This window comes from Myotis nattereri, assembly GCF_964212035.1.
Source record: "Myotis nattereri genome assembly, chromosome: 3".
NCBI lineage: Eukaryota > Metazoa > Chordata > Mammalia > Chiroptera > Vespertilionidae > Myotis > Myotis nattereri.
Window position 1 is genome coordinate 161,321,832 of NC_138077.1, and position 9,397 is coordinate 161,331,228.

A 9,397-nucleotide genomic window follows, 5' to 3' on the forward strand; every position below is an offset into this window, starting at 1 on the left:
AGGTTGAGAACCACTGGCTCTAAGGATAGTACAGAAAATGTTACTGGAATCTAAAAGAAAGGGCAAGCTGTTTATGTAGTATTAGAAAGTTTGGTAGTATAGAAAAGAAAATGTATGTAAAGAATTTAAAAATATAACTAAGGAGATTTCCAGGTAGCATATTAAAAGTTCTACTGGGCTTCTTCTCACTTTCTATGATAAAATATGAAAGGAGAGCAATAATAAGCAATTAATAATATAGAACTCACCAGTTTTGAAAATAAAACTTTCTCTTATCCCTAGTAGTTTCTAGGCTAAGGACAAATCCGGAGTAGGGCTGTATGATCTTTCTTAATACCTCAGAAAAATCCAAGGCCATATCTCACAGAATCTTTCAGAGAAAAGGCTTCCAAGAATCTTAAGAGTTTCCAAGAATCTTAAGGGCTTTGCCCATAACAATCTCACAGGAGCCCAAAGTAGAGAAGGGCTTATCTCAAAATGATTTGTATTTGTGGCACGATCTAAAAAGTGGATTATAAATTGATACATAAAAATCCCACGTGATTTGCTAGCTTTGCTTGAAAGGGAAAGAGGCAGTGAGAAATAAAAAGAGGTGTTTGGATTCCTATGAACTACTTCTACAGATGATGTCACAGGTGTCCACCTACACCTGTGAGAGTCCCCCCACCCCCAAACTCCATGCTTCAGGAAAACCTTCTATAAGTCCAGAAGGTTCAGGCTAAGTTGACCTAGTTGCAAACACAGACAACTTTCTATGGAAAAGGAAGGATGGTTTAAATGGCAGAGGGAGTGGAGCTATGACTCCAGTGTCAGAACCACATCATGAAAAACAGCTTTCAGGAAATGGGACTGGCACCTATTCAAGGAACTGGCAACATGCGCTTGGTGGGTGTCAGAATTACTATGGACCAGTGACTGTGTGTGCCTTCTGTTTTCCTTCTTTATCTGGAAGGGGTTCTCCTATGTCTCTCCCACTATTGCATGTTGAGTATGCACAGCAGATAAATAATCTTATTAATTGACAGGTCTTCAGAGGAAACAGTATTTAAGGAACCACACCCAAGGAGACTCATCAACATCTAAACCTGACTAGGTGGCGAGATCCATGATTTTGATGTGACACTAGGTGGTGAGATCCAGAGATAATAGCTGGGGGGGAATCCTAAAAAGAGGTGAGCAAATGTTGCACATGGAAGGGATGTAAATTCTGACTAGAAGGTATGCAGAGGGTGAACCTAGTGTTTCACATGAATAAAACCACACACAAATAAATGTAAAATTCATAATTCACATTAAGTTCAATTTGTCCTTTAGTGTATCTATTATGTTAAAACAAGTTCACAGTTCCAAATCAGGCATTGTATCAGAATTGACTACTTGAAAGGAGAATTAATAGTTCAAAGATTGATTGCTTAGCACAAAATTAGAGCAATGAAAGAATTTATGCAGTGAATACTGTCTGATAAAATCTGATCAAAAGTTCCTGCCCCATAGCAGAGACGACTCTATAGCAGCAGTTCTCAACCTGTGGGTCGCGACCCTTTGGGGGTTGACTGACCCTTTCACAGGGGTCGCCTAAGACCATAGGAAAACACATATAATTACATATTGTTTTTGTGATTAATCACTATGCTTTAATTATGTTCAATTTGTAACAATGAAAATACATCCTGCATATCAGATATTTACATTGATTCATAACAGTAGCAAAATTACAGTTATGAAGTAGCAATGAAAATAATTTTATGGTTGGGGGTCACCACAACATGAGGAACTGTATTAAAGAGTCGCGGCATTAGGAAGGTTGAGAACCACTGCTCTACAGCAAGCATGTCAAACTCACGGCCAACGAGCCGCGTGCCTCATTTATTTGACCCATGTTTGCCTTTGAGTTTGACATGCTTGCTCTACAGACATTGATGTTCATGTATTCAGATTTAACAACACTCTATACCAAACATGTCAAACTCACAGCCTGTGGAGTGAATGCGGCCCACAACGAATATTTTTGTGGCCCAGCCAATATAATAGTGTAAGAAACTTTTTAATAAATATTTCATAACTTAATTTTTACAATATCCTGTTATACATAATTATTAATAACGAACTATAATGTTCATTAATGACTGATTACTATAATCATGTTGCATTCATTTTCCTTACGCACCTTACGCACAGGCACACCATTTCTCTCCACTAATACTAGCAGCGAATATTTTAGCAGCCAATTGCCACATCATTAGTCTTGGACTGACTGTTTGGTGTGTGCAACAGAAATATTTCGCTTTTGGAGAACAAGAAAAATATGTAATATGCATTACTATCACTGATTAAGCAATAATCAAGTAAAGTATTTTTTTCTCCAAGGACGTAAGAGATATTTTGTAGTACTCATAATGTGTTGGTTTGATTACTTTAACTTTCAAAAAAACCTTATTTTTCTTAAGGCTTTGCACCAAATATAATCTACACTGAAACTTGGTATTTTATGAATTGACATGTAAATAAAACAAGCAAAATGAGATTTACTGACAAATACATATAATGACATATCACTCTCTCTTATCAATGAAGATTTTGGAATTTTACTCACATTCATTATCTGCCCTAACTTTACAATCTTCATAGCAACATCAACATGGATGACTCACAAGATGACCTTATCATAAAATTGTTGGACTCTTAAATTACAGTCACTTTAACTCTATTCGCAAACTCTAGTATGGATCTTGTCTTTAACAGAACTTTTCCACATCATTCTTAAACTTCAATACTATTATACTCTTCAATCACAACGTCCTATCCAGCCTGATCTCTCATACTCGCACTCCTTTCATCTAGGCCTTTGGTCTTTAGTCCATCTTCTCCCAGTCCAATCTTTTCCTGACTTTTCTTCCTTTCTAATTTGGGCTAGACACCACTGTTGATCACGTGAACCACAACCCTGTTCATATACCACAATATGAACAAAAAGTTACAATACTGATTCCAAAAATAAAATTTATTTGGCTTTTCTTGATCGATTACAAAATAAATTCATGTGCATTGGGCATATATTTAGAAAACAAAGAAAAGGATTAAAAAATCAAAATCACTATTAACCATATTAGAAACTTAACATTTTGACTTATAGATCTTACCAGTTAGTTCTATTCATATATATGCATACACATGGTTTTTAAAATGTAGATAGGGCTGCATATATTGGTTGTTTAAAATCATGTAGTATGGTTTTTTAAAATTCAAAGGCTACTCAATAAATAATCAAGATTAAAAATTTTATAAGACAATATCATATTTAATAATATATTACAAGTACCTTTAATATAGAGATTTAAGTATCTGTGACATAATTTATGTAGCAGAGATCTTTGACAAATGTTATGACCAAAATGATTATAACCTCACATTAGGTCCTGTTACCCTTTAAGATTATAATTGTAACTATATTTCTTTCTTAATTAAATATTTCTACATGTAGAGGTCATTTCTTATTTTAAACACTATTTGGCAGTCAGAATTTGACAGAATTTTAAATATAAAATGTCTGTGTTCTTTCTTTCCAGTGTTACAATTTTCTTCAAATAGAATATAATATCACCATAAGTCTCTGTATACTAATTTTCATTGGTACATATTATCTTTTCATTAACACTACGTTCCTATTTTAAAATACACATTATTATTTTTTTTAAAGTCTCTACCCTAATAAAGTAATTTCAAAGCCCTCTCCCCATCACCTCATTTAGGGTATGTACAAAAAAAACACACACACACAATAAAATTAATTCAGAAAAAAGAGAAGGGAGAAATCCAAAAAATAGCCAAATTTACAATAATCTATATAATAAAAGCCCAGCGACCTTTATGGTGGAACGACCAGAATGACTGGTCACTATCATTTCTTCAACCTGGAATGGTATCTGCCTCTTTTTTCACATAAATAACACTAACTCTTTAGAGATATCAGTTTAAATAATATTTCTTCAAAGAGCTTTCCCTGACACCCATGTGGGTTAACTCCTCATATATGCCCCCATAGCATCCTAGCACATATCACGCTTAGGATTACATATTCACTGTGACACACTCACTAGAATATAAACCCCAAAGAGAAGGCACCACTACTGGGCCTCCAGTGTCCAATATAGTGCTCTTCACATAATGTGATCTTGAAGCATCTGTGTTGAATTAGTTCATAAGTGAATAAATACATGGAAGAAGTACTATTGAGAGAAAATATAATAAAAAACAATTTTCCAGAAACTTGAATCTACAAATTAAACACACACACACACACACACACACACGATTAAGAATAGGAGAAAGAAAAATAGATGCTAAGGAGATTTTTTTCCTAAACTGTCAGAAATCACTATGTATTAGCCTATCTATATAAAAAGCCTAAACCAGTGGTTGGCAAGCCGCAGCTCGCGAGCCACATGCGGCTCTTTGGCCCCTTGAGTGTGGCTCTTCCACAAAATACCACTTGCGGGCGCGCAGGTACAGTGCAATTGAAACTTTGTGGCCCATGCGCAGAAGTCGGTTTTCGGAAAGGAGATAGAGACGAAACAAGTATACAAGACGAGTGTGGATGGGAGAGTTGGAAAGAGTCGACCTCAGTGAACGTACCTCAATCAGATTGAGGACATTTTTAGCAAAGGACAGCTTAGGAGCACCCTAATTAAGTTAATAATAATGTACCTACCTATATAGTTTAAGTTTTAAAAATTGGCTCTCAAAAGAAATTTCAATTGTTGTACTGTTGATATTTGGCTCTGTTGACTAATGAGTTTGCTGACCACTGGCCTAAATGATCGTTCAACTGGTAGCTATGACATGCACTGACCACCAGTGGGCAGACGCTCAATTCAGGAGCTGCCCCCTGGTGGTCATTGCACTCCCACAGGGGGCGTGCCACTCAGCCAGAAGCCGGGCTCACAGCTGGCGAGTGCAGCTGCCAAGGCAGGTGTCTCTTCCAACTCTGCGGTAGCACTACTGAGTGGCAGCAGTAAGCGCAGTGGACTGGGATGAGCGTGAGTGGCACACCGCCCAGCCCTGATTTAGGATCTTCCCTGGCCGCCTGCTGCTTGGTGCACTGCTACTTCCCCTGAGGTGTCCTGGACTGCGAGAGGGATGGCCAACTGCCGGCTTAGGCCCAACAGCAGTCAGACATCCCCCAAGTGGTCCTGGATTGCAAGAGGGCGCAGGCTGGGCTAAGGGACCAACCCCCCAGTGCACGAATTTCATGCACAGACCTCTAGTTGAAATATAAATGGTAGAATACTTTTAGATACTTTTTTTTTTTGCTTTAAAGTATAAGCAATTACTAGGCTAGTAGTTTTCAAATATTTTGCAAAAGAAAATGTTTGTACAGAACTGACATGTACAGCATATGAAGTAGGTGGGCTGATTCAGTTCAAAACTGAGGGGGCAGGTCCCAGACACTCCCTGGTTGGCATCTACCTCTCCCTGCAGTGGCTCTTGAGCCACAACTACAGACCCTCAGATTTCTAGGAAGCAGGTATTGAATAAAAATTTATCATAAAATACTTATCAGTGATAAAATATCAGAAACAAATATGTCTCAGAAGCTATTACAGAATGTCAATATGTATCAAGTATAATTTTTCCTCTCTTATTTTTTGATGTTCAAAAACCACCATAGATTAGTTATATTTTTTAGGAACCTCCATACTGTTTTCCATAGTGTTGCACCAATCTGTATTCCCATCAACAGTGTATAAGGGTTCCAGTTTAGCCACATCTTCACCAACACTTAAAAAATATTATAATAGCCATCCTAATAGGTATGAGATAATATGTCATTGTGGTTTTAATCAGACAATACCATTTCTAAGTATATAATCCAAAAGACTTGAAATCAAGATCTCAAAGAGATCTGTGCATCCCCATGATCATTGCAATATTACCCACAGTATCCAAAATAAGAAGCAACTCAAATGTCCATCAACAATGAATGAATAAAGAAAATGAGGTCTAGACATACAATAGAATATTATTAAACCTTAAAAAAAGAAGTCCTGCCATTTGTTACAACATAGATGAACTAAGAGGACATTATGCTAAGTAAGCCTGTCACAGAAGGACAAATACCACATGATTCCACTAATATAGGGACCTAAGGTAGTCAAGCTCATAGAAGCAGAGAATAGAAAGGTGATTGCTGGGGGTTGGAAGAGAAGAAAATGGGAAATTGTTTTTCAAGGAATATAAAGTTTCTGTTATACAAGATGAGAAAGTTCTAAAAATATGCTATACAACATAGTACCTAGATAGTTCACAATATGGTATTGTGGACTTTAAAACATATTAAGAGGACAGACTTCGTGTAAAGTGTTTTTACCAAAAAAAATAAACATACAAACAAACAAACACTAGAACACCAGGATATTTTGGGAGGTGATAGATATATTTAGTATGTTGGTTATGACGGTGGTATCACAAGTGTATCTATATGTATAAACTCATCAGAATGTATACATTAAATGTGGGAATTTTTGCATGTCATTTATACCTCAATAAAGCTAAAGATTCCATAAAGGATTACAATACAATTTTGTTTTTATGTACACAAATATGTGCTATTTCTATATTTTTATTAATAATTTAACTTTTGAATAAAAGGTTTTAGATAGAACTCTGTTTATCAAGAAATAGCTCAAAATTTATATAATATTTTAGCACTTTCTTTCACTCTCAAATGTTCCCTGGCCTGGATAATACATTTGAATTTTATGGTTAGAAATTTGAGTGTTGACACTATCAGTTGATTTTTTTATATGAGTCAAAATATTATTAATTGAAAAAATACTCTTTTAAGGATGCAAAAGTCCTGATAAGCTCAGAGCAAAAAACAAATTATACTAAATGAAGAATACTGTCGATTCTATTTTTCAAAATGAAATGTTGCATTAGTCCCAGTTCTCTGAAAAATGGATGCAAATATGTGGAAGTATTTTATTAAGGCAATAGTGAGAGAAAATGGGAAGAGATCTACAGAAGGCCAGGACAATTGTCAGAGTGCAAGGGAAGTCTATCACCAGTGAAGGAGAGAGGAAGGAAGGTTGGGTGACAGAATCCTCAGCTGAGGTTGGAGTGCTGCCAGGCACATCTCATGGCCAGCACACTTGCATAAATATTTCAGCCCTGACATTTCCACAAACACTATCTTTTTGCCTCCATCCTGAGTAACCTTCTACTATAATTGTCAAATAAGTCACCTATGATTCTTTCAATTTTCAACAAATTTAGATGCCGCAAAACTGCCTTCTAAATTTTATTCTCTATAGACATCATATAAATTTATTCAGTTAAAAGCTCCTTAGATCTTAAAAGTAGAATTAGAAAATTTGGAAATCAAAGCTCATACAATAACCTGCCCTTGTTTAATTTATTCAGTACTTCTCTTGCTTAGGAGAATAAAGTTCAACATCTTCCAGGGTGAAATTTTTAATTTAATAATTGCAATTTCCTAAAAGCTTCATAAACTGGAGGTTTGGGTGCTCCATTCATTGAATACATTCATTAAAGATCTCTAATCTATTTTGAATAGGTGCAACAAAAATTTGGAGGACTTGCTTTCAAAAATAGTCCCATACTATGATGGTAGCATAGGTTGATTTACAAAATAGTTCTACAAAGGCTTCAGCATTTCTAAAGTCTGAACGGTGATGGATAAAGAGAGAAAGTGTGAATATGTTTTGTAATTCAACATATAGGAATCATCACAACAGTTTTATAAATTAACTAGAAGCCCAATGCATGAAATTCATGCAAGAGTAGGCCTTCCTTCCCCCAGCTGCCAGCACCGGCTTCTCTCTGGCACCCTGGACCCGGGCTTCCTTCACAGCCCCGCTTTGTCCGAAAGGATGGAAGGACGTCTGGAAGGACATCCAATCTAATTAGCATATTATGCTTTTATTATTATAGATTGCCCTGTGTCTATGTGCCTATGTCTATATTTTGACAACCAAAGCTTCTATTTAGATTGGTAGAATATCAGAGCTTTATGTGGATGTAATCGCACATCACATGGGTTCCACATCCAATTCCTATTATATTTCTACTAGAAGCCCATTGCACGAAGATTTGCACAATAGGCCTTCCTTCCCTTCGCTGCTGGCACTGGTTTTCTTCCAGCACCTGGGACCCAGGCCTTTGGTCTGGCCACAGCGGAGAAGCCAAGCCTCTTCAGTCTTCAGTCTTTAGTCTTCACTCTAGCCAGAGCCTTCAGACTTCACTCCGTGCCTGTGTATGGAAATTAACCGCCGTCTTTGTTGGGTTAATTTGCATAGTCACTCTGATTGGCTGGTGGGTGTAGCGGAGTGACACCAATTTGCATGTTTCTCTTTTATTAGTGTAGATTCCATAGGTTTCTTAATTTACTAAGAACATTGTTTGTACCACAAGGCTGTGTTTCTTAATAAATTTGTTTTGTATCATCATTGTTAAACCCAACAATTTTATTTTAAGTGAGAAAGTTTAATATTATATTATAACACTTAAAATATTAGCTGTTTCTGCTTTGGCATAATAAATTCCCCAAAACTTTACTTTGATTCCATGAATTTGATGAAGAATTCAACTATCATTGAAATTCACTGGTTTTGTATTTAAATCATTTTATATTAACACTAGAGGCCCGTTGCAGGAAGATTCCTGCAAGAATAGAGCTTTGCTCCCACGTCTGCTGCCTCGGCTCTCTCCCACCTCCTGCCGCCTCCCGCCTCCCGCCACCTCCCACCTCCTCCCGTCTCCTCCCACCTCCTGCTGCCTCCCGCCGCCTCCCACCTCCCACTGCCTCCTGCTGCCGCCCGCCTCCTCCCACCTTCCGTTTCCTACCGCATCCAGCCGCCTCCCGCACCCCTACCGCCCACCACGCCCTGGCTCCGCTCCCGCCTCCTGCCTCTGCCGCCTTGGCTCCGTTCCTGTCTCCGCCGCCTCTACTTTGCTCCCTTCTGCAATGCTTGGCTTCCTTCTACATTGTCTTCAGTCTTCACTCCCAGCCGGTATATGCAAATTAACTGCCAGTTAATTTGCATATAGTCGCTCTGACTGGATAGTGGGTGTAGCGAAGGTATGGTCAATTAGCATCTTTATCTTTTATTAGTGTAGATAATACTAGAGGTCCTGTGTGAACCAGTGGGGTCCCTGAGCCTGGCCTGCACCCTCTCACAATCCAGGACCCCTTGGGGGATGTCAGAGAGCTGGTTTCGGCCCAATCCCTGCAGGCCAGGCTGAGGGACCCCACCAGTGCATGAATGAATCTGTGCACCAGGCCTCTAGTACGCATATAAGATCTTTGGTTAATTTCATACTACCCTTCCCCTACCCCCTTCCTTCTGAGATTCATCAGTCTGTTCCAAGTTTCCAT